General features: G+C 42.0%; 1 protein-coding gene across 17 annotated transcripts in view; it reads right to left on the reverse strand.

Annotated features, from left to right (window-relative positions):
* The window catches only part of LOC133419940 (receptor-type tyrosine-protein phosphatase delta-like), a 441109-nt gene that overhangs the window by 116971 nt on the left and 300022 nt on the right, over positions 1 to 24116 (reverse strand). For 4 of the 17 annotated variants that reach the window (XM_061709432.1, XM_061709434.1, XM_061709436.1 and 1 more), the window contains exon 1: positions 11545 to 11949. The exons of 11 other annotated variants lie outside the window; for them this stretch is intronic. The gene's annotated coding sequence lies outside the window, so the exon portion shown is untranslated. Of the gene's footprint in view, positions 1 to 11544; positions 11950 to 24116 lie in introns of those variants that run through there. 2 more of the 17 variants (XM_061709435.1, XM_061709437.1) reach the window with 2 other exon arrangements.

Here is a 24116-nt window from a genome sequence, read left to right on the forward strand (position 1 = left end):
GCTTAGCAATCAGATTGCTTTCACCGATTCAGTTCACTCCTTTGCCCTTTTGAACTCATTGTTTTGCAAATTAGCAGAACCGTCATGCCGCGTCAACAATTTTAACATCAGATGTGCCAAGATATAGTTAAAGCCTGTTACACGATAAAGTGGCTATACATCAGGTTGTGATGGGACCCTTATTCTGACAGTACAATATTTTTGCCTTTGGTTTCATGCTTTAAGAAAGCAGACATTTCACAGAAATTAGGAAGAAAAATAAATCCCGTATCTGCTGCTGCTGTTATTCGTCTGTCATCTCTGCAGCTGGATGGAAGCCGAGCAGCAAATCTCTTTCCATCCTTCAAATCGTATGTGAAACACAATATGAAGTGCAGAGGTTGTGAGGGCATACACATATTCATTAAATATTTGTCTTTTATCATTTCTTTTTCATTCGTTTCCTCATCTAAACTTCATGAAAAAACATGGAGATTTCTGTTTCTGTAACATTTTGCAAGCACGTTTAAATTGTATTTGTGCTAAGTTAGCCTTTTTGTCCGCTTTTTCCACTCCCAGTTGAAGAATTCTCCTTGCCCTATTTGGGATGCAGGAAAATCAAGTTGCATATTATTGATAAGCTGCCAAGCTGTTGCTCCTTCGCACCTGCAATGACATTTGCACTCTTAAGGCGCTGGAGGAGATGTGTCTGTAGATCGAGATACCAACCGAGGACGTGGACGACCACTGCTATCCGAGCTCGGCTATTCGTGAGATTAATAGCTTGTGGCCCGATGTTTGCTGGCCTGTGTTATCATGCCTTGAGACAATCTAAAATGAAACGGCGCTGAGAATATGGTGCGCCTGTGACAGGAGGTAAAAATGCAAAGAGATGTGGTGGACCATGTTGTCAGCGTGGTCAATCGAAAATAATGACCAGCAATTTATAGTCACCATTCTGACCAGCATTGAATGTACTGATGCAAGAGATTGAATTTTAATGTATACATTCCATCATTTTATTCAGGCTACAGATATTTAGGGCCCCTGCCAACCAATACATAAATGTATGGATGGAGGTTATCATGGAGCAATAATACACTGGGAAACACTAACAACAGCTCTGCTTGTTTGTTCAAGCTCGTGTTTCTGTTTGTGTGTGTGCGTGTGTGTGTGTGTGCGCGCCAGCAAATGTTAGAGTACATTGTACAACATTAGGGTGATTTGACAGTCATCTGATTTCCACCTGCAGCCATTGTAATAGATAAACGGACAAGGGAGAGGGAGGCGGTAAGCTCGTGGGGGATGCAAATGAAGGCCACCTGCTCTGTGAGACCATGGGGAATTTTTGAGGCCCATCAGTATTTATCCTCATCTGACAAGGGTCCATCTAATCTCCATTCCTTGCTAGCTCGTGTGGCTGTGCTTCCCTGGTGTAAAACACTTGAAATGAAGCCTGGGAAAACATAAATAAATCCGGGTGCGGTACAGTCCCATGGGACATGCTGTTTTACCATCATTTAAGCTCTTGTTCGTGGAACAAGTTTGTCTATCAACATACTTCTAGCTTTTCACTTTTTAAAGATATAAATCAAATTGATGCAAATACTATACATCACATGCCAGTGGGACAGAGAAAGGGATGAAGTGAAATGTGTTCAAATGATCAACTCAATGCCCACAGATTGCCCTGTGAAGGAAAAAAATAGAAGGCGTTGTTGGAAATCAGAGCAGGTGGATTTGCAAGAGTGTCCTATGATCAGTAGTGTTTGTTCTCCAGAGAGCTTCTTTGCTTCCTGTAGTGAAGTGTACCTGGAAAGACCCACCGTGGGTTTAGCTGTGTTTACTGAGTGGAGACTATACTAATAGGGCAGGTGGGGATTTTCATAAATAACAGTGGGGACTGGTGTCATAGGCCAGAGTAAGTGATCATGATGAAGAGACTGCCGTGTTAAAGTGCGTGTGGAACAGCTTGACTAAACAGGAAAGTGGCTTGTGATGAATGTCATTCAAAAGAACATCCAAACAGCACGTTTGCAATGAAATACAGAAATTACAGATCAGCTGTGACTCATGCTCCCCAGCAGTTTTTATTAAACTAACTCATTAGGCTCAGACTGCATTGTCAGTTCCCTCGGCTCGGAGCACAAACACCAAATAACCACCTATAGGGCCTACGAGGTAGAAATCAGCTGCATACAATTTTCCTTTTACATCGAGTCATTTCCTGCATTTTCCTCCTGACGTCAGCGCTCTTAATGAAGACGGCGTATCTCACTGCTGCCGAGTTCTACACAGCCACTCTAAAGATTTTATTTCACTGCTGCCACAGCTTGCCTTATTTCACCATGCCTTAATGAGAGTCGTTTGGAATAATAGGCTTCCATTGAACAGAGGCATCTGCATCCACACAGCTCTAAATGAGTGAGCTAATTTACAAAGATAATCACCTCTCCTGCTGTGTTTTTATGCAGAGATGCTGTAGATTTTTACCCCTGGATTTAATGAAGTCGGAAATTACCTCCAATTCTCCGGTAAACGCTAAATGTGCCACTAAAATCTGTCTATAAATCATAAAAAGAAATGTTATCTTCACAAACGTGGCCGTTAATTTGGGGATTTACTGTATGTCATCATCTATGAGAAATAAATATATTTCCAAATATGGATCTCTTTTTTTTCTTAATGTTTGATAAAGGCAGCACACCCAGTCTACTTTCAAAAAGCACCACTTGAAATTTTGGAAAGATTAAATAAGTTAAACAATGTGGGAAAAAAAAACAAAAAGCTTACAATGCAAGACCAAAACTGAAATATGATCAATTAGCTTTCCATATGCATAAAATATACATTTTTTAAAAGTTGACATTACTGCCTGCTTTAGATAATCCTTGTTCTACACAACAAAGCAATTTTAAACAGCCTGGCTGAATCATTTCATGCTAATGTAGAGACATAAAAAGAACTACAAACATTGCTCTGTTTTGTTTTTTTGTGCTTGCTTCCAAGACCAAACAAGTGATATTTCTTAGGATGCCCACGTAATGACGTCCACTGGGACACTCGGAAACATAATTCAAGGATGAGATGAGCTCTCTTTTATGGTCCCTTTTGTCTCTCACTTTCTTCTTCCTCCTTTCTTGTTTGGTCTCAGGAAACGTGTGAGTGTTGTCACTGACGACGCAGAAGCTGCGGTGTCATGCAGTCAAGGCAGATGGCAGATATGGGAAAAAAAAGGAAAAGACAGGAAGGGAGGAATCGCTTACAAACGGCGTAGGCCATTTTGACAGAGTGAAGCCCTGTCTTGTCAGAACAAATGGTAAAGGTCACAAACTGTGGCAGTGTAGTAATGTCCCATTCAATGAACTGCACTCTCTTTTATTTAACCACTTTCACGTCAACCAACTTGTCTTTGAAAAAAAAAAAAAATGTCATGCCCTTTTCTTTCTGTAAAGGTTGCTCTGGAGGCACCCAGGAGCCAGGGAAGCCAAGATGTTTATCGCATTCTCTGTGTCTTTACGTATTTGGGCTACAGAGAGGTTGCCAGTAATTTGGCAACATTTACAGCACATCCTCCCTCACGACTCTGCTGGAGTGGGTTATATGAAATGAAAGAAACAAAAGCGGAGGTTAGTTCCCTGGTGCGGCATTGGGCAGGTTGGCAAACCAGGTAGAGGAGCAAGAAGACAATATGGCTAGAGGACTAACGCGGGACATCCTGCTCACAGCTTTGTGTTCGGCTTATCGGAATAGACAGTGGGGACGGTTTCCAAATAATGGCAGAGGGGCGGGAAGATGGGAGGGAGAGCAGGAGGAAGGGGGAAGAATGAATTGTACTCAAATGTGTTTTCATGGCAACAAAATGAACTACAGACTGAGACACAAAGAGCCCAGCATTTTAGAACACACACGCACACGCACACACACACACACACACACACACACACACACCTTGGAAAATCACAGGAATAAAAAGCATCTGCAACAAAAGGAAAATCCGTTTACAATATTAAAAGCTTGAAGGCTGAAATCCAGCATCATCAGCTAAATTACCAACTGTCTTCATATTTTCAAACATATTAACTGTCTTCTTAAGTTAAGACAGTTTTGAAATAAAATATGCTGTAACTGACACCTTCCTTCCCGCTCCCAACCTGAGGCAAGTCGTCATTTACTTGTTTTTGGTTTTCACTCTCAATTGGGGTTACTCACAAAAGCATTCCGATTCCCACTTACAAAATCTCTTCTTCTCACAGTTATGCCCTCACCAGCGATGGTGTCCAGTTACGACGATGCTAAAACTCTCTTGGAATGTTTCTTTAGGGTGGATCAACACGAGGGAGCACATGCAAGGACAAGGTAGGTGCAGGTAAAGGATTAAGTGTGGCAGCTTGAGTTACAGTGCCCACACCTGACATGGACTTCCCCTAAAGCATGAGACGGTCCATGAAAAATGTTCATATTAGGGGTTATGAAAACGCTGCACCTATACAATAGGTGTGCATCATTGAGCATGTCAATAAATGAAGATGTATGAAGATTAATATTGTTATATCTGGTTCTTTTTTTTACCAGTTTGGTTCATTATACTTTAAATGCATGAGTACGACACTGGGATGAATTAAAGTTTCAAAGTTTAGGGCAAAGATGGGTCTTTTGCATTGATGTTTTGCAATAGGTAATACTTATCTGGTTAGGTGCAAGCTGCGCAACTAGATGTCACTGCTCAATTTGCACAATTTTACATCCTACACATGGGATCTTTAAATGGACCCTGTTGGCATCACATGAGCAATATCATACCGAGGCGAAGCTCTTCTTGTAGATGTAATGGACGGAATCACGAATGACTCCGTGACTTCACAGGGTTCAGTATGCATAGCTTATTTATGCTATCTATGACTCTGTGCTATTTCTAGCATATTCAGCCATTCTGCACGAACTTCGTATAAGAGTAACTCAAGTCTGCTCAACGACGCTGGCTAAAAGTGCCTCTCTATGTTTACCCATTGCCATCTTATCTCCCAGCAGATATGCATATGTACACTGCCAAAAATAGGCAATTGCTTGGTCCACAGGGCTGTCAAGGTTGTAAAGGTTGCTGAATTTGTGACTCCTGCCAAGGCATTATGTGTCTCAATGGTCTTTGTAAAAGAATTGGAACTTATGCAGAAATATGGGCACCTTAAGGAACCTAAAACATAAATATGCTGCGGGGGCATGTAGGTCGTGAACAACATTTTTTAGGCTGCCTAAATATAAACAAGGCCCGTCTGCACAGTGATATCTATAACTGAGTGATGCAACTCACAGAAACCCCTCTGAAATAGTTCCTAAAATATACATGAAAAGGAGCGGAAAGATATACTCGTTCTTCTGTGTCGACTGTTTGAAGACCCGAGCACCACCTTCATCTGTCATCCTTAAAATACCTCAAAAGAAGAAATAAAGGACGGAGGGAGGGGGGCAGAAAAAGACTAATGTGTGGAATTGAGTTGTCAGCATTGCTAGCAACACTGAAGCGCATCAGTATTAGCAACGTTTCTATTTTAGTATGACGGTAGGGGGGGGGGGGGGGGGGGCAAAATATCAAAACATTTCCTTTCAGGTTTTGGCAGCTTGGAAATGGGCAGAATAAACAGTGCTGCTCACATGAATGTCTGATACTTACTCATTTTTTCCCCACACAGAGCTCTGTGTTCCCCCTCGGCGACCATTTGCTTTGCAAAATGCATGCATAAAATTCTTGAGACCAGTCTCCCCACGAGAGTCTAAATAATAGATTACCAACACAGCATCAAGCCTCCGTAACTCCAGCTCCAACTGTCTGGCCTCATTACAGTGGGAAGTGTAAAAGATAGCCAACTGCTTGCCCAGGTGACGGCACTCAACTCTGCCCCATGACAGTCGTGGCCCACACTGAAGACAATGTATGGTGAACCGCTGGTGCAGTTTATCTTATAATCCGCATTTAGGCTGCTAAACGTCCATGGAAGCCAAATGAATGGTAACCAATGGTACAAAAGATGGACACAGAGGGAGAAAAAGGTAAAGTTTTTGGAGAGATGCACTGAGTCTGAGAGGAATGAAAAGAGATGAAATCTGGTAGATTCATCAACGAGGTATGAAAGGTGGTTAGTTTGGGCTGTCTGGGCACAACCAAAGGTGACCTAAGCCATTTTCATCCAGTGATTGTCCCCCTTGTCTCCCTCCTACTGCCCCTCCCTCCATCTTTTTTTTTTCACTCTCCCTTCTGTAGCTCCGTCTTTCTCTCCCTCTCTCCCCATGTCTGCTTCCAAATGGCAGTCATTATACCGGACATGAAAAGTCATTTTAGTTCCGCCTGACTTCTTCAAAGCAGCTAGCTATAATTCCAGATTGAGTAGAGAGAGAATGCCTGGGTTACACAGAATTTAAACATTGACTCCTAACCTTGGATGCAGGGATTTAATCTAGATTTAAACACAGGGAGGACAAATGAAGAATAATACATACATTTGGACCAGGTAGATGCTAAAATCTGTTCACATATGATGTTTTTTACTTTGCATGTGAGTGAGCTATCCTTCGACATCTTCCTGCGTCCATGTGAGTGGACTGGAGCCACCGGGTCCCATTACAACACATGCAACTTCAAAAACTGGCACTACTTAGGGAAACGCTTTCAAATTGTGAAAAATCCATCCCCTATTAAATGCATTCCTCATTCGTGAAATTGCAATGCAGCAATGTCATTGCACTTTTTAATGGAATTCTTTCCCCTTTGCCAATTCTAGTGGGAGTCTACAAAATGCAAATGTTCAACAAATGCTAATCTTAAACTTAATTTTAGATAGCAGTCACTATACTTCCGGTTTAGTGTGTGCAAGTAATTAGCACTGAGCTTCTGCAGCATTGAATGCTCTATTTTTTTTTGTTCTGCTTGTTTTAATTATGTTGTATTCTTTCACAACCCTGTGTATGTATGCACATACTTGGTCTGTGAGGTCGCATTCACAACAACTGTACCCCCTAAACTATTTACAGTGTGCGAGAGTCATATATAGCTTGGTTCTTCACAGTTTACAAGCTGGCCACCAGTCTAGCCTGAGCACCTCTTCCTGGTACTTATCTCTTGCACCCTTATATTTTGCACAGCAGGCAGTGTAACTGTTTGGGGTAAGGGTGTATCAACTAAAGCCTCTATTTTTGACTTCTTGCTGCAAAAAGCTTCAACATAACAATCCTTCTTCTCCCACCTGGTTCTAAGGTCTAACCGCAGAGAGCCTCTGAACAAGTGTTTTAGTCAAGTCGTTCCCTTTTCACGGAGAACAGGCAGTGGGGGGTGAAATAGGGAGGAAAGCAGTTCGAGGATATAAACCGGAAAATATGTCTTTCATATGAGACGCTCCTGATCGTCCACTCCAGCCCTCCCCCCCCAATTCATGCAACGCAGGCCCCGGTTACTCTCTGGTGAGCAGAAACAAATTCTGAAACTGTCATACTTTAATTGAAATTCCATCACTTGTGTGGCTGCTATTGTGGAATAATTTGATAAAGCTGTGTGACATGAATGCACAGAGCCGCTCGTCACTTCCATTGCTTTCCGCCGCTTTTATTTCCTCGTTCTGATGGTTGTTTAAATGAACCTCTGTGGATTCTGCTCTGAGGCTTTCCAAAAATTAAGATAGGAGAAAATTAGACAATGGCAAGGGCATAAAAAGGAATAATATTTTAGGATGCTACGCAGCGGAAATTAAGTCCTTAAAAAATATGACTCTCTAATATTCATTCCTGTTGCTCTTTAAAACTACTGTCAATATCCTTCTCTTGCTGTCTGTGTAATTATTATTTATACACGTGTATATATATATATATATATATATATATATATATATATATATATATATATTATATTTGTTAACTCTTTGAGTGGTAACGGTGACAGGCTGTTAGTTGCAACGTCAAGATAGAGGTCAAGGGCAGAATTAGAAACCACTGCCAGTGCCACTGACCCCAATCCAAATCCATACCAGCATACTAGCTCCCCCCCTTTTATGTCTTCACAACTGGCTACAGGCGTTTGGCATCCATCATATCTTCTGAAATCCAATCTGCAAGCAAAGGACAGCTGCGGTAGAAACGCAGCCCTCCCTGTTTCTGCCACAGCACCCCCCAACCCCCCATCCCATACGCAAGGCCTGAAGGCAGAGCCTAAAGGCGATACATGTTGAACCAGGTTAAAAGTGACGCTGCGCTTTGGTGTTACACCACATCCAAATCAATTTCCCAGGGAGGGAGGAATGTGTTGCAAAAACTGGAGATGTAAGGGGATTTCTTTTCTCTTTTTTTGGAGTCATTTGAAACTGAGGAATAAAAAGATCAGATAACAAAATTGGGGGACCAAAAAAAACAAGAAAAAAGAGTAAAATGAAAAGAACAAGCTCCGCTGTGGCCTTGTTTTCCTCCACTGCCAATAATATTTACGCGTCAGCTTTCTGTCCTGACAGGGTGATGGACAGTAGAGGTGATTTTTGCCTGAGCGTGAAAATAGGCTTCTTATTATTCCAACCCAGTGGCAACTTGAATATCAATAAAAACTGCTAGCGCTCCCCTATGTGTAAAACCAATGCCCCGTAGCGGTGGTTTTTATCAAGCAACCCACCCTTGACGCTAGTTACGCAGTACTAGAGGTTACAGGAGGAAATGCTTGCCAAGTAAATAAGTGAGTGAAGCGATTGAATAGAGGGAAAAAACACAGCGGGACCGGGGCCAAAGTGAACCAAGGGTAAAGTCATGATCACTTCATTATGCTGCGGTGCAGCTCAGTGTTGTGCGAAATCAAACTGCTCTCTCATTTGTCACATTGCATCAAGCTGGCTTCTGTGAAGTGGGTTTTGCAGTCTGCAGGAAGCCCCTGACACACACACACACACGCACTTGCACATCAGTTGATTAACGGGAGGAAACTTAGCTGGACGGTGTACAAAATGTGTGACACGTACACACGCGTTGTTCCCCTACGACACAACATCCACCGGGCCAAACTTTTTCCTCCCGCATCTGTCAACCACCCACTCCGCCAATAAGCAAGCTGGCCTGCCAATCAGTCGATAGCTGTTAAGGACCATTGTTGGTACAAAATAGGCTTGAATACTCCCACTGGATTACAGAGGGCAGGCGGTGAGGGGGGGGCGGTGATTGCAAACAGACCTATTGGCACTCCACCTCCTTCAGCTCCAACACCACGGCGCCTGATAATTGTGGCCTATGTGTTTACATATCCATTTTTGTAATGTAAGTGTTGATTTCTCATTCCACACTTGTAATGGGGGCCTTGGCCTTGGAATTCCTAAAGCAGCACTCACAAACACACAGTTGGGCACATGTGCATGCCCACAGAACACAGGATGATAGAAAAACTATGTTTTTCCTCCCTTTTTTTCCTCCCCTACGCTTGAAAATAAACCCATGAGTCAGAGCTACTTGGCTGTGCTGAGACAATGAGGCTGCGAGGTGCAGGCACACTTGTTTGTAAGAGGGCTTGGCTTTGTGCCCGAGAGGAACGTGGATTAGGAAGTATTCAGTGCTTGCAGAGTCCCCTCCAAGTACCTCCGTTACATGAACTCAACTGCCATCAAACTGCCACCAAAGGAAAACTGTGCACTGGTCAACTTTTTCCTCACTTTTTTGATTCCTGTAAAACACTTAGTTTCAGAAGTACTCCACTGGTTCTTCAAGACGTTCAAAAACGTAGAATAAGTATTCAAAATGGGCTTCGACAAAAATGGATCCCTGGTACTCAAAAAATGACCCTAATCTCTGCTAGGTAGCTTCTAACCTTTATATCATGTTTCAGTTAAATATTGGAAGCTGTAATCTCTATCTTTCACAAACACACACACAAGCTTCACTCTTAAATCCCTCTGCTTAATAGGCCTACACAGTTTATTTTTTTTACGGTCTACTTCCTTAAGTCCAAAGCAAAAGCAACATGTTATGGTTTTTGCTTTTTGTTTTTCATAAAAGTAAAGGATGGGGGGGGGGGGTTGGTTTGGGGGAAAACTGTTGCTTTTGTGCTGCTTTTTGATGACTGAGATGCTTGTTCCCTTCAGCGACTCTGGATAGCAGCACTTAACCTGAGCGCCGCCTCGCCGCGTATCCCTTCTGCCCCCTCTTCTGAGAGCTGCCGTGGCAGCAGCAAAATTGGAAATCGAATGTGTGGTGGCAGCAATAATTGCGCTGTGTCAAAATTTGGGCAAGTGCTAATTGTTCGAGCCAGGGTCTGTAAAAAAAAAAAAAACGAAACATGGACGACGGCGTAGGTTGATGGGGCGTGCTCTCCCGGAGTGCTTACCGGCTACAAACATGGAAATGCTTGAGCAAACAACCATGAAACACAGATTTGCATGTTGAAGCACACACACGCCCATCTATTGGTCTTTTTAAACACACCACCACTACACTCTGTGGTCTATTTACTGCCTTTTCTTTTGGCTTTGATTGCAGTATTGGTCCAGACGTTCACACCATTATGCACACAAAAATGCATTTCACATATGTGATCTCTAGCAAGCTTTATTTTCAGAGATTTTTGAAGGCTTCTTTTCCCATTTTTGTTGAATTAATAAAACAAGTTCATTACCCTGCTCTGAAGTTATTTTTCCTCTCTTTTTTGTGGTAATAGTGCCTAAATACCTTCTTTACTGCTTGTACCTCCTTCACTACTGCATTCCCCTCACTGGTTGGGAAGAACGAGTCCCCTAGTGGCTCAACTGGCACACTGAGCACAGGTGGTCTGCGCTTATACTGGGAATAAAGCTTCACTTTCACCAGATTGACGGTACATTTTGCGAGACTGCCTGGCTCCCCTCTTGCCTGTCTTTTCACAGTCTTCAAAATCCCCCCTGCTCTTTAATCAGCGCTGTCAACTTTAACCCCGCCAATAAAGTAAAATGCGTCTTAAAATAAGTCACGCTGGACGAGGGATCTCGGGAGAGTTGCAGGAATGCACTTTGAGAATTCTTCACAATCCAGTCGCTGAGAAGGACTCCACAACTCTAAAAGGATGCAGTGTATGAATTGTATTTGCGCGACAGCTTAAAATGAGCTTAAAATAACGTGAGAACTAAGTAATGTTAATTTCGATTACGCGGAACGGGTAGACTTATCCAAAACACTATTGGTGATAGCATTTTATAGATTTTAACCTTTACATTTAAACATGTTCTTTATATTCAAGCACATATTAAAGACAGAGATTATACAAGTTGATAAAGGTGCTGTTTGGCAAACAAGAGGTTGTTTTTTTTTTTTTTTTTTGTACTCGTTACATCTCTCCACGGTTGCGCGCATTCGTGATATTAAACTGTGCGTAAAACAGAAATTAAACGGCTCCATCCCTCAAAACTCCAGCAAACAGCCCGCATGGCTAGACGGTGGGAATAAAAGCCGTTTTGCGTGCGCGCAAAGACTACAGCAAAGACTACAGCAAACATGTTTGGATCAACTTGGCTCTGCGCTGCGCACCTGAAATCACTGCGGCAGCGACCTCAGCTCCGGCTGTCACCACCTCCAAAGTCTTACCTTAGAACCATTCTGCGGCCACTTTCTAACTCAGTCTCTCCCTCTTCTTTCTTTCAGCGTCAAGAGAAGCCGATAGTTTGTTGGTTTTACATCCAGTTATGGCAATCAAGTCCTTGGGAGATGAAATAACGTGGAAACAATCCGTCCTCGGATTCCTCTTCTTTTTTCGGTCCTTCTCTCTCTCTCCGTTTGTTGGGTTTTATTTAGTCTCTTTCCCTCGAGTTGTCCGTTCCCAGCGCATTGAGTGGCGGTAGTGTGGGGAGATTGGAGGAAAAGCGCATGGAGCTGCTGTGGCTCGGGTCTGCTGTGTTGTTAGATCTTCACTGTATTGGACGTGGCGAGACTGTGGTTGTTTGGAGAGTGCGTTGTGACTGGGACACACAGCCCTCCCTCCCGCTCCGTCTCCAGCTCCTCTCACTCTCTCCGTGTGTGTCTGTGCGAGACCCCGCCACGAACCAGTGTGTGCGAGTGTGTGTTGTGTGTGTGTGTGTGTGCCTGGGTGACGTCACTCTGCGAAGTCCCAGTCTGCCAGTTCTCCTGGACCCCCAAACCACACACACACACACACGCACACGCACGCACGCGCGCACACACACACACGCGCGCACACACACACACACACGCACACACACACACACGCACACTCTTCTGCAGGAATGTGCACTTGTAGATTTCGATTAAGCACAGACATGGGAATGTGTGTGTCTGAGAGGGTTTGACTTCCTAATTATTGTCAGACAAAAACCTACAGGGTGTGAATGCATGTGTCAGACCATGTGCAACTGTGTGACTTACAGTACTCCAAAGTCTTACACATTATTGTTATTATTAAACAAATATAAATTGGCTAATATTTTACTATTGGTAAGCACTGGCTGATGTAAAAGTGACATTTCTGTATTCAATAATAGAACGTTAAAAGAATAGGGACTGACTGTAAAGATGGATGATCATATCAGTGTCTTCACTCTACCAACAATGTGCTAAGTATCACACAATATATAAATATTTTCTCATGTTATTACGGTTTTTAAAGTGGAAATAATTCCCATGACGGTGCTGTACCACAGGTGTATATGAGAAACAGTTAAATGTCAAATCCCCCTCCATGGGATGATCACTTCCCCTTATTTGACACAAATAAATGCTTTAAAACTACTATTGGGAAGTTGGAAGTTGCTGCTTCACACCAAACAGTAGCTGGATATTCATTTAATTATTGTATGTTAGTTTTGGTTTTTGTTTTCACCCAAAAGGGGGAGGGAACAATGCTAAAAGGCAAAATACCCTAATGTATTGTTCTCATTTATTGTCACTTGGTCTTTCTTTGCATCATCTTGACATTGCCTACTTGGCTTTTTTTGTCTTTCCTCCATTAAGACACTGAGTCCTGGAACGTCTTTCTATGCCAGTTTAGATGATGCGCTTCTTGCTGCAGATTATAGCACCTCAATATCCTTCTCGAGGAGTAATTGTGACAATGGTAACTTTAACAAACGAGCTTTCCACAGCTCAAATAATGTTCAGAATAAGACTATAATATCCAGATGGGTTAAAGAGGAGATGTGGAGGAAGTTGGACAGAATTTAAATGGTGAGCAAGGAGATGAAGGTTTAAACCATTCCTTTTCTCAATTGTCATGAAGAATGTGAGATCACTGGCACATAGAATTGGGACGGTTGGAGCTCTGATGGAGATAAAGTTGCACTGTCAGGCATTTGCCAGTCTCAAATCCCTCTCTATCCAGCTTTCAGGAGGTCTGGAGACAGGAGTGATTTAACAGACTACCTTTAATTTATCATAATGTATAGAACAAGTGCTGCACAATATTCAAGAACCATATATAGAGGTATGTAGGCCTATGTATGTGCACAGATGACACGACTGAACAGACCAAGAAAAGGATGTGACTCACCAGGGGGAAGCCCTTTCCAAAATAAAATTGGAAATGAAATTAAACACAAAGCAAATGTGTGCAAGCAACAGATCACCAGAAAACCAAGTTAAGAACTGAAGAAAACTGAGAAAAACTCAAATCCCAAAACCATGACAAGAGACTGCAAACACTGCAGCATGGTTGGGATGGGGAGGGACTACAGTGTTTGTTAACAACAGATGGTGAAATTATGGTCCTGTTACTGTGATGGAGCATCAGTGCATCCTGGGTATTCAACTATTGACAATGAGTTTCTATCCTTATCTACTGGGGGAATTTACCTGCATTATGTTCTGATGCTGCATAAACAGCTCAGCAATCCGATGGGGAGTTCTGGACATTTCAACACTATTTGAAATATATTGTTTTTAGTCATTTATTCTAAATCTATATGTATCTGCAACAATGTAATTTCCTTTTGAGGATTAACCAAGTGTGGTTCAATTATTTAACTCTGGCTGCATTTTTACTTCCTTTGAAATTGCCCAAAGTGGAACGGCAAAATGAAAATACATGTAAATTTCACAAAAAAAAACATCACAAATAAAGCTTTTTATAATCACATAATTCACATTTTCTAACAAGTCAAAAGGGGAAACTGCAATGGAAATATATTGTATACATATATATATATATATATATATATATATTATGTAAACATATTTTTCACATCTTTTTCTCTCAATAAAAACTTGCTGCCTGATGATGAAGCAGGTACAACAAAAGGAGTGGACAACAACCTCCCACAAATCCATCAGCTCTGACTAACATACAGTATAAGTAGCTTGCCTTGCGATGTTTTGCAGATACCTATGACTACGTATGATTAGAGTGGTTGCAGATATAGAAATTAACCTACCAAAATAAAGGTTCTGAAAATCCATTGCAATTATTTTTTAAGGGACTCAAGAAGGATCAGGAGAAAAATAAAACACAACTGCTTTATAATGAGCATACTCTGCTCATCTCTGCTCACTTTCCATTTGAAATGTGTGTCTGGTCAATTTTCTTTTGACAAATGACACATAACCAAAGTTGAAAACTGTTGAGTGGATGTGCTCACAAAGCTAGCAGTCATTTACAAAAAAAAAAAAAAAGTTGTGCACTTCAACCACAGTAAGGTTAAAGTTTGTTTTGGGACCACTGAGTCAAATAGAATCATTCAACATACAAAAGTTTATATTTTCCTGTAGTGAAGAGAATAGTTTCTTGGATAAGCTTTGTTACAAGGGACTGGACTGAACCAACTAATAATGGTGGTCATTTTTTTTTGGTTAATAGAAAATGTCGTGGTGAAGAAGGAGCTGAGCCGAAAGGCAAAGCTCTCGATTTACCGGTCGATCTACGTTCCCACCCTCACCTATGGTCATGAACTCTGGGTCATGACCGAAAGAACGGGATCCCGGATACAAGCGGCCAAAATGAGTTTCCTCCGCAGGGTGGCGGGGCGCTCCCTTAGAGATAGGGTGAGGAGCTCTGTCACCCGGGAGGAGCTCGGAGTAGAGCCGCTGCTCCTCCACATCGAGAGGAGCCAGCTGAGGTGGCTCGGGCACCTGTATAGGATGCCCCCTGGACGCCTCCCTCGTGAGGTGTTCCAGGCATGTCCCACCGGGAGGAGGCCCCGAGGAAGACCCAGGACACGCTGGAGTGACTACGTCACTCGGCTGGCCTGGGAACGCCTTGGATTCCCCCCGGAAGAGCTGGAGGAAGTGTCCGGGGAGAGGGAAGTCTGGGGATCCCTGCTCCGACTGCTGCCCCCGCGACCCGGACTCGGATAATGCGGTGGACAATGGATGGATGGATGGATAATAGAAAATGCTCACAAAGTGCGTTTCCAATAGTGGGCATTCAGGGTAAACCTGCCAGACAGGAACCTCCGACAGGGCCGACTGCCTCAGTCCCTTCAGTTGGCGTCACTCCATTACACTATAGCAGAGGTCACTTACAGGCGGACCGCGGTCCGGGTCTGGACCCAGACCCCGTCCTCCGCGGACCCAGACCTGTAATCAATAAATTACCGAGGGATTCTACATTTTGACGGGGCACTTCTATTTTAACCAGCGCAGCTTTACTATTCTTTACAGCACTTGTTTAGCAGACCTTACAGACCAATTGCATACGAGTTAAGCCATCCCACATGATGCTGCTCAGCCAATCAAATCCGTGTAATTAGCTTGACTCTATATACAGAGATGAGAGGCGCGTAACGGGTGGAAAGGGAAGTTAGCGATAGAGGGAGATGACACGGAGAGAGGAGTGAGCTGGACACAAGAAGAAAGACGGAGAGACGAGTGAGTGCTAGACAGGGAGACAAGTAAAGGCACTCTCTAAAGGCTGATTTATGGTTCCGTGTTACACCAACGCAGAGCCTACGGCGTAGGGTACGCAGAGACGCGCACCGCACGATGTTCGTCACGGCGTAGGGTACGCAGCGATTTAACGCGGAACCATAATTCAGGCTTAAGAAGAGAAAAGTGGACAGTGAAAATAAAGCTTTCAACCCGGAATGGACAGATTCATTGTTGTTCAGTCTTCCCACTGGGACACAAAACCAGTGTCTCATACGTTCAGAGACTGTGGCGCTCATTAAAAATGCTAACGTGAAACGCCACTGAGACAAAACACAAGGTTTTTCATACAACATGTCCACTCAAGTCTGAACTGAAGTCACACCATCTTAAAACATCCTGCCCATGTTTGGGTCCAGATACAGCTGTGAGGCAGCTTTCTCCACAACGAACATAATTAAAACTTAATATCATTCCAGGCTCACCAATGAGCACCTCCACATGCATATGAGAACCTGACACCATCCAGCCCAGATTTAAAGTCCTGGCAGGATAAATTAGAGCTCAGTTCTCTCACTGAACGACAGAAAGTGGGGGCATAAGATTATAAGAGGGGAAGAAAGAGAAACTGTAAAACCGTTTGATTGTTAAGATGAGTTTATATTCATTTTTTATAAAAATGTGTCGAGACAGTTAACAAAGAAAAAGGGAAATTCAAACTGCTGGTAGATTTTATTTTATTTTTCAAATGCTATTTTATTTCTCTATTGTATTTTCTAATGCAGTCCTTTAACCTAATAAGAGAAAAAAAATGTGTAATTCAAGTTACACATGTATACTTCAATGTTAAGTGACAAATATTTTTAAAATGTACTTATGTACTGACCTTTACAAGTCCTAAACTAACTAATTTGTCTAACTGTTGTTTTTTTCTTTTAATTTCCAACTTCATCAAATGTACTTGTGGCAAAATATTTTTTGTCCTATAGCTTCAAATGAGTTGTCTTCACATGATTAATCTTTATGTGAGAGCGTTCAGCATAATTTAGAAATCCAGATTAGCATACACCCCCCAACAGGTAGGTCCTGTTGGCCAATGATTGTCTCTTCTACTACAGAAAATGTTTTGCCCCGTTAAGGTTCCTGAAGGCAACTTTTGCAGGGCCATTCCTGGTAATGGAGACACACATTAACGATCCGGTCCCGAAAAATCTACCAGGAACTCCCATTAGTGGAAAGTAGCTACTGAAATATCATCTGATTGGTGAGACCTCAAGAAGGTTTTGTTTTCAAAAGAAATACAGTTACCCTACATAAATACAAATTCATTTGGTCATTAAGTTTTGGTATTTGTTACTTTATTGTGTTTTATTCATTGAAAGATAAACAAACAACTCTAACAAGCTCTCAAAGAGAAAAATAAAGTTTTACATAAGATATTCGTAGACCAGCTGGGCTGTGGTGATGAGCGGGCCGGCCCAAACTGAACGGTCACCTGTAGTCACCGCAGGTAACGAGTCAGACAAAAATATGCATAATAATACTCAGGTCGGGTCAGGTCGGACTGGTTGGAATAATTATTGTACTTTGAAAATCATTAAACACAATTTTGTAGCATATAAAAATGCAAATGCAACAGACAACAAAATTGCATTTAATTTACTCTTGTCAAGCCCCCTAAGCAATTACTCCTACATCATTTCTGGAGATAAAATGTTTGGAGAGGTGCCGGAGTGAGGGCGCTGACATATTCTGGGATAGTTGGGGTGATGCTTTGCTCAAGGGCACCTTGGCAGTGCCCTGGACATGGACTGGCACCTTTCCAGCCACAAGTCCACGTTCCACGTCCAGGTCGGGACATGAACCGGTGACCCACCGGTTCCGAACCCCAGTCCCTGCCGACTAAGCCCCTGCCATATGTATTGTATTAATTATGTTGTCAGACTGATATTAAAGGTAAAGCATGTCTATTTACGTGTATTTCATCTGTCATTTTGTTTATCAATCGCATTGCGTCTGTACAAGATAAATTACTTCTACATTGTCCTCCAGTGTGGGGTTGTTGAGCAGTAAACTCATAATCTCTGTTTAATGGTTTCATAATCTCTGTTTAATGGTTACATATTATATGTTATGACTCCAAGACCTGATTCACTCAGGTCCATGACATTGAGTAGTCATTACGTTGCACAACATTTGGCATAATAGTACTCATGATAACAAAGTCAAGTGCATGGTCCTCTGATGTAGGACTGGAGAAATATAACAGCAATGGCCCTGGGAGACAGATGACTATGACCAATTGTGTTTTGAGAAAAGTTGCTTTTGTGGCAGCAGCCCAAACCTCGTGATGAACAACTTTGCCCTGAAGACACAAACATCTAGCATCCAACAATACTCTGAAAGACAGACTACCACAGTCAGCAGATCTGTTTTCTTACCTGCACTCAGACATTTCATATATCTGACTGAGCAGTTGTGATGGTGATTTATACCTATAAATTAAATCCATCTTTATCTTCTGAGGGAAGAATCTGATAGTTGTTGCATGTAGATTCATAGGCCGGGATAAAGTGTTGGTTTTTGACAATGAACAATGGAGAAACTTGATGAGATTACAGTTGTGTGAACTATCACTCTCAACCGCCGGCTATGAGAAAGTGCTGTAGGAGTGAGCTGGTTGTGTCTCGGAGCAGGACGTACTCTCAATCACTGATGTCTGCTTATAAGACTTTCATAACAATGATTGCTTGGCTCTGAACGTGATCTGCAGTTCCATAATAGTTGATAAACCTCAGTTTGCATCCAACAAATGATGTCAGTCTTATGGTTCAGTTCTTTCTTTTTTTAATCACTCAAGACTACTTTTGAATACTGACAGTGATGTAATTTTGTTTGTATTTGTGAAGTTGTGATGTCATATTCTTGGCTCCATCTAAAGCAGTAATCCCTATCTATCTAAAACATGATAGTTTTTTAACCAGCCGTCCTTCAACAAGAAAGATCCAGGAGCAAAGACCCAACTTTGAAGCTGAGGAAATGCAAAACAAGCTCCAGGAAGTTCCCCTCTTTATACTCTTAACAACACACAGGTAATTCAGAAAAAGGATGATTTGGAAAACGTTTTCTTTTGTTACAGGACAATTAAAGCACATTAATATTACGTGGGTCAAAAATGTTTGATATATTGCCTTGTGCATGTTTACAATCATAAGCAGGGTCATGCAAAGTGCAGCACTGATTGACATTTACTATGCAAATGTGATTCAAACGCAGCAAGGATGTTAAAGGTTATCAATATGCATTTACTTTGGATGAATAATGTAGGAAAATCTTTTGATGTGTTTCCCTGTGTACTTGCCCACCCAGTCCATCTTCAGGGTTATTTTGACTTCACACAACAAAAACAGACCTGTATATTCTCCTTATTTTGAAATCCAGTTCATTTTTATCCTCTTTCACTTATTTGAAGTGTAGAAGTTAATTCTAAGAATGCATACATATTGTGCCATTTCCATTCACATCAGTATCAGAACTAGATGAAAATATCTTCTATTCTGGCAATCGCAGCATGATCAACAGGTCAAGGTGAAGATAAATCCTATTAATTAACATTTAGGGATGTTTAACGTCAGATGGTTTTCAGAATTGATCAAATATAGTGATTCTTTTATTTATTTTTTTAAGAGACACAACATTAAGTAAAATTTTAGCTTGAGTCTCAAACTGAATACAGGCACTTCTGTCCACCTCAGTGATGTATTGTAATGATTGTGATGATTTCCTATTTAAACTAGGATTAGGTCAAAGTTTCATTTTCCATATAAACTAATTGATATGTCAACCTTTAAATGACTTGGGAAATCCCCTGTCGGCCTTGACTTTACTCTGTATTTAATGTGAATTAGCAAATGCCAAATAGCAAAGAAAAATTGATCAGCTTAGGTTCAAAGAAAGGCAAAAATCACAGGTAAAGAACAAGATGACTGATCTCCTTAGCTGCAATAACAGAGGTTTAGTGTTTAGTCTGCTTAAAGAGGTCCCCGGTAATACAAGTCATCTGAATCTGCACTAAAGTCTACTGCAGGCTCAGACTGGATTTTGTTGCTCAACAGATGAGGGTCAGTTCTTGTATAAGTCAGTCCAAACAGTTAAAAGCTTTAAATGTGAGAGGGCTGACAGTGACCACAGAAAGATCTTTCTTCTCCATAGATAACATTTCGATTCCTGATAAGTTGCACGGTACATGTGACCATCCAGCTATTTATAATTCTGAATAAAAACTAATCTTGCTTTTAATGTTAGACTGACAGATGTGAAAAATACAATATCTTTGACTGTCAATCTTCTCATAGCCTCTGGCGCAGGGCTTTTCACCCTTGCTGAGTTGCTGGCATCTTACAAATGACTGTCAGTCAAGTCATTACTCTAGTCTCTGTGACCCAAAGACAACACCATGTGTAATGAAAAGAGGGACAACTTGTCTGAATAAAAAAAAAACAGGGATTGCTGTTTTCAGCTCCTCACACCCCAGAGCTGATACATTTATAGTGCCTACATTCCACCGCAACCCTGATCAAGTAAATCAGCCAACGTAAAATTAATTTCTCCATCAAGCGAGAAACCCGCTGTTTAGGATAACAATCTATCTTAAGCGGATAAATCTAATCCGATGTGTTGAGACCGATGGAGATTGACTTGTTTATGGTTGCTGCCCAAGCGGTCAGAAGAAGGAGAGAAGGGTGCTGGGGGAGGGGGGGGGCAACAAATACCAAGGTGATCTTAGACACATCTCCAAGGCATAAAAAATGTAAACCAACACCCAACTCCAGGTCTTGGCTGATATTTCTAATACTTCTCCCCCTCTTGGAATCCGTCAGTCATGATGGATGGCTAAGCTTACAGTCGTGCTTTCATTAGCAATTAACATTAAGAAAAAATGGGAGGGCGTAATAGCCACACAGAGTTCATCTCGGACAGTGATTGCCAAGTATGAGGGTCAGAGGGATTGCCATAAAAAATGGACAAGATGTAGTAAATTTATTGCCAGGCAGTTGTATGCAGAGATGTACTGTAAACAAACATTGTTAACACCTAAATTACACACATTTATATTATATATATATATATACACACATATATTTTTTTTATTTTATATATATATTTTTATTTTTTTTATTTATTTATTTTTTGCACAGTGATAACACAATAATTTTTTTATCATACAAGGACAAATAATTTGTGCAGGAGAGGAAAAGAAGCCCGAAGGGCTTATAAAAAAATCCTCCCCTCAATACAAAATCACCAAAACAAATCAGTCAATAGCAAGTATTGCAAGTATATATGCAAGTATATATATATATATATATATATATATATATATATATATATATATATATATATATATATATATATATATATATATACACATACATACATACACACACACACACACACACACACACACACACACACACACACACACACACACACACACACACACACACACACACACACACACTAGGGCAAGCTTTTCATGAAAATAAGCTATATATAGAAATATAATGTCTGAATATATTGGATGACAGTCTGAATATATGGAATGAAGTTTGACGTCACCAGGTCTCTCGCACCATCTTGTGTTTTCTATGAACAGAGATCTCAACAGTGAAGACATCATTAACACCCTAGCGAATGCATGTACAGGCCAGAAAAATACTGGCAGTCGTACTGAGTTCAATTCCACTGATGAACAAGTGTCATCCCTTTTTCACCGCGGAAGACCAACTGCGATGGCCAGCCGTCACCCATCCGTTATATATGCAGTCTATGGCTGTCTTTGTAATTGTGTTTTGAACACAATTCAACTTCCGGTTTTCAAAATAAGATTTTAAGACAAAATTAAAGCTGCAAGCAGCGATGAACGGGCCCTCGCACTCACGTTCACCGCCCCCCATAAGCATATCAGAAATGACACCACCCACGACTCTCTATGTCAAACCATTCAAAAGTTATAGCAGAAAAAAGGAACAACCAATCAGAAGAAGGGGCGGGGCTAATTCAGGCCAATGAAGGTCAAGGACTCCATACAGAGTCTGATGACACCACCCACGACTCTCTATGTCAAACCATTCAAAAGTTATGGCAGAAAATCGGGACAACCAATCAGAAGAAGGGGCGGGGCTAATTCAGGCCAATTATGGTCAAGGACTCAATACCGAGTCCCATGACACCACCCACGACTCTTTATGTCAAACCATTCAAAAGTTATGGCAGAGAAAAGTATTCTAGGGGGCGCTGTTGAGCCATTTTGCCACGCCCATTAATGCAAACCATGAAATATCAAATTTATCACCAGGCCTGGCTTGTATGCAAAATTTGGTGACTTTTGGAGAACTATCAAATATGGACCAATCAGATGAAGGGGACGCGCGCTTTTTCGCGTCTAGCGTCGCCACGGTAACACTTTTGAAAGAGAAAAGTAATGTGCGTCGTCGCAGGACAGAGGACATTTTGATGTAAAAAAAACACAAAAATTGCTGACAAAAATCTTCGTCGTGCTGCCAGGCTCGAACTCTCGAACTCTGGCACCAAAGACCGCAATAATGAGGCTGAGCTATGTCTCAGCTATACCTTTTGTTTTGACTTACTGGCTTAGGACAGACCAACATAGCGATAAAATGTCTGGAACTTTTTTTTCCTAATTTTTGAAATATTTGTAAGGTATAAATATTAGTAAAAGACTACTATTTTTATTACTTTTTCTGTAACCATTCTACAAGGTTCTAACCGGGCTGAGCACGGGTCTATTTCTGACGTCACCATATTACAGGCAGCTGATTGGTCGGGGAGCGGGGCCGTCATCACCCTACTCGCCACTGATTGGTCGGGGGGCGGGGCCGTCATCACCCTACTCGCCACTGATTGGTCGGGGGGCGGGGCCGTCATCACCCTACTCGCCACTGATTGGTCGGGGGGCGGGCCGTCATCACCCTACTCGCCACTGATTGGTCGGGGGGCGGGGCCAGCAGACGTTTGAATCAGGAAGCGGGACTCTCTATGTCAAACCATTCCAAAGTTATAGCAGAAAATCGGGACAACCAATCAGAAGAAGGGGCGGGGCTAATTAAGGCCAACTAAGCTTAAGGACTCATTACAGAATCCCATGACACCACCCACGACTTCCTATGTCAAACCATTCAAAAGTTATGGCAGATAAAAGTATTCTAGGGGGGGCTGTTGAGCCGTTAGGCCACGCCCATTAATGCAAACCAAGAAATATCAAATTTATCGCCAAGTCTGTCTTGCATGCAAAATTTGGTGACTTTTGGAGAACTATCAAATATGGACCAATCACATGAAGGGGGGGGCGCGCCTTTTGGCGTCTAGCGTCGCCACGGTAACACTTTTGAAAGAGAAAAGTAATGCGTGGTGTTGCAGGATGTAGACGCACATTTTGATGTATAACACACCTGGGTGCACGTTACGGTTCGGGCTGAATTAACTGCCGAAGGAATGGCATAAATTTCGCCAAAATTACACAATTTATTCAAAATGGCCGACATCCTGTTCGGTTTCGGCCATGGCTCCAAGAGACTTTTCTTTAAGTTGTGCCATGATACAGGTGTGTAGCGATTCTCGTGCATGTACGTCAAACCGTATTGTGGGGCTTGAGGCACAAAGTTTTCCGGGGGGCGCTGTTGAGCCATTTTGCCACGCCCATTAATGCAAACCATGAAATATCAAATTTATCTCCAGGCCTGGCTTGCGTGCCAAATTTGGTGCCTTTTGGGGAACTATCAAATATGGACCAATCAGGTGAAGGGGGGGGTGCGCTTGTTGGTGTCTAGCGTCGCCACGGTAACACTTTCGAAAGAGAAAAGTAATGCGTGTAGTCGCAGGATGGAGACGCACATTTTGATGTATAACACATCTGGGTTCACGATAAGGTTCGGGCTGAATTAACCCTCGAAGGAATGGCATATATTGCTCCAAAATTACGCAATTAATTCAGAATGTTCAAACTGGCCGACTTCCTGTTCGGTTTCGGGCATGGCGCCAAGAGACTTTTCTTTTAGTTGCGACATAATACAGGAGTGTACCGATTTTCGTTCATGTACGTCAAACCGTATTATGGGGCTTGAGGCACAAAGTTTTTTCTGTCGAACCAATCAAATGAAGGGTGGGCGCGCTTTTTGGCGTCTAGCGCCGCCACGGTAACGCTTTTGAAAGAGAAAAGTAATGCGTGTTGTCGCAGGATGGAGACGCACATTTTGATGTATAACACACTTGGGGGCACGTTACGGTTCGGGCTGAATTAACTTTCGAAGGAATGGCATAAATTTCGC

This window comes from Cololabis saira, chromosome 20 (assembly GCF_033807715.1).
Source record: "Cololabis saira isolate AMF1-May2022 chromosome 20, fColSai1.1, whole genome shotgun sequence".
NCBI classification, from domain to species: domain Eukaryota; kingdom Metazoa; phylum Chordata; class Actinopteri; order Beloniformes; family Belonidae; genus Cololabis; species Cololabis saira.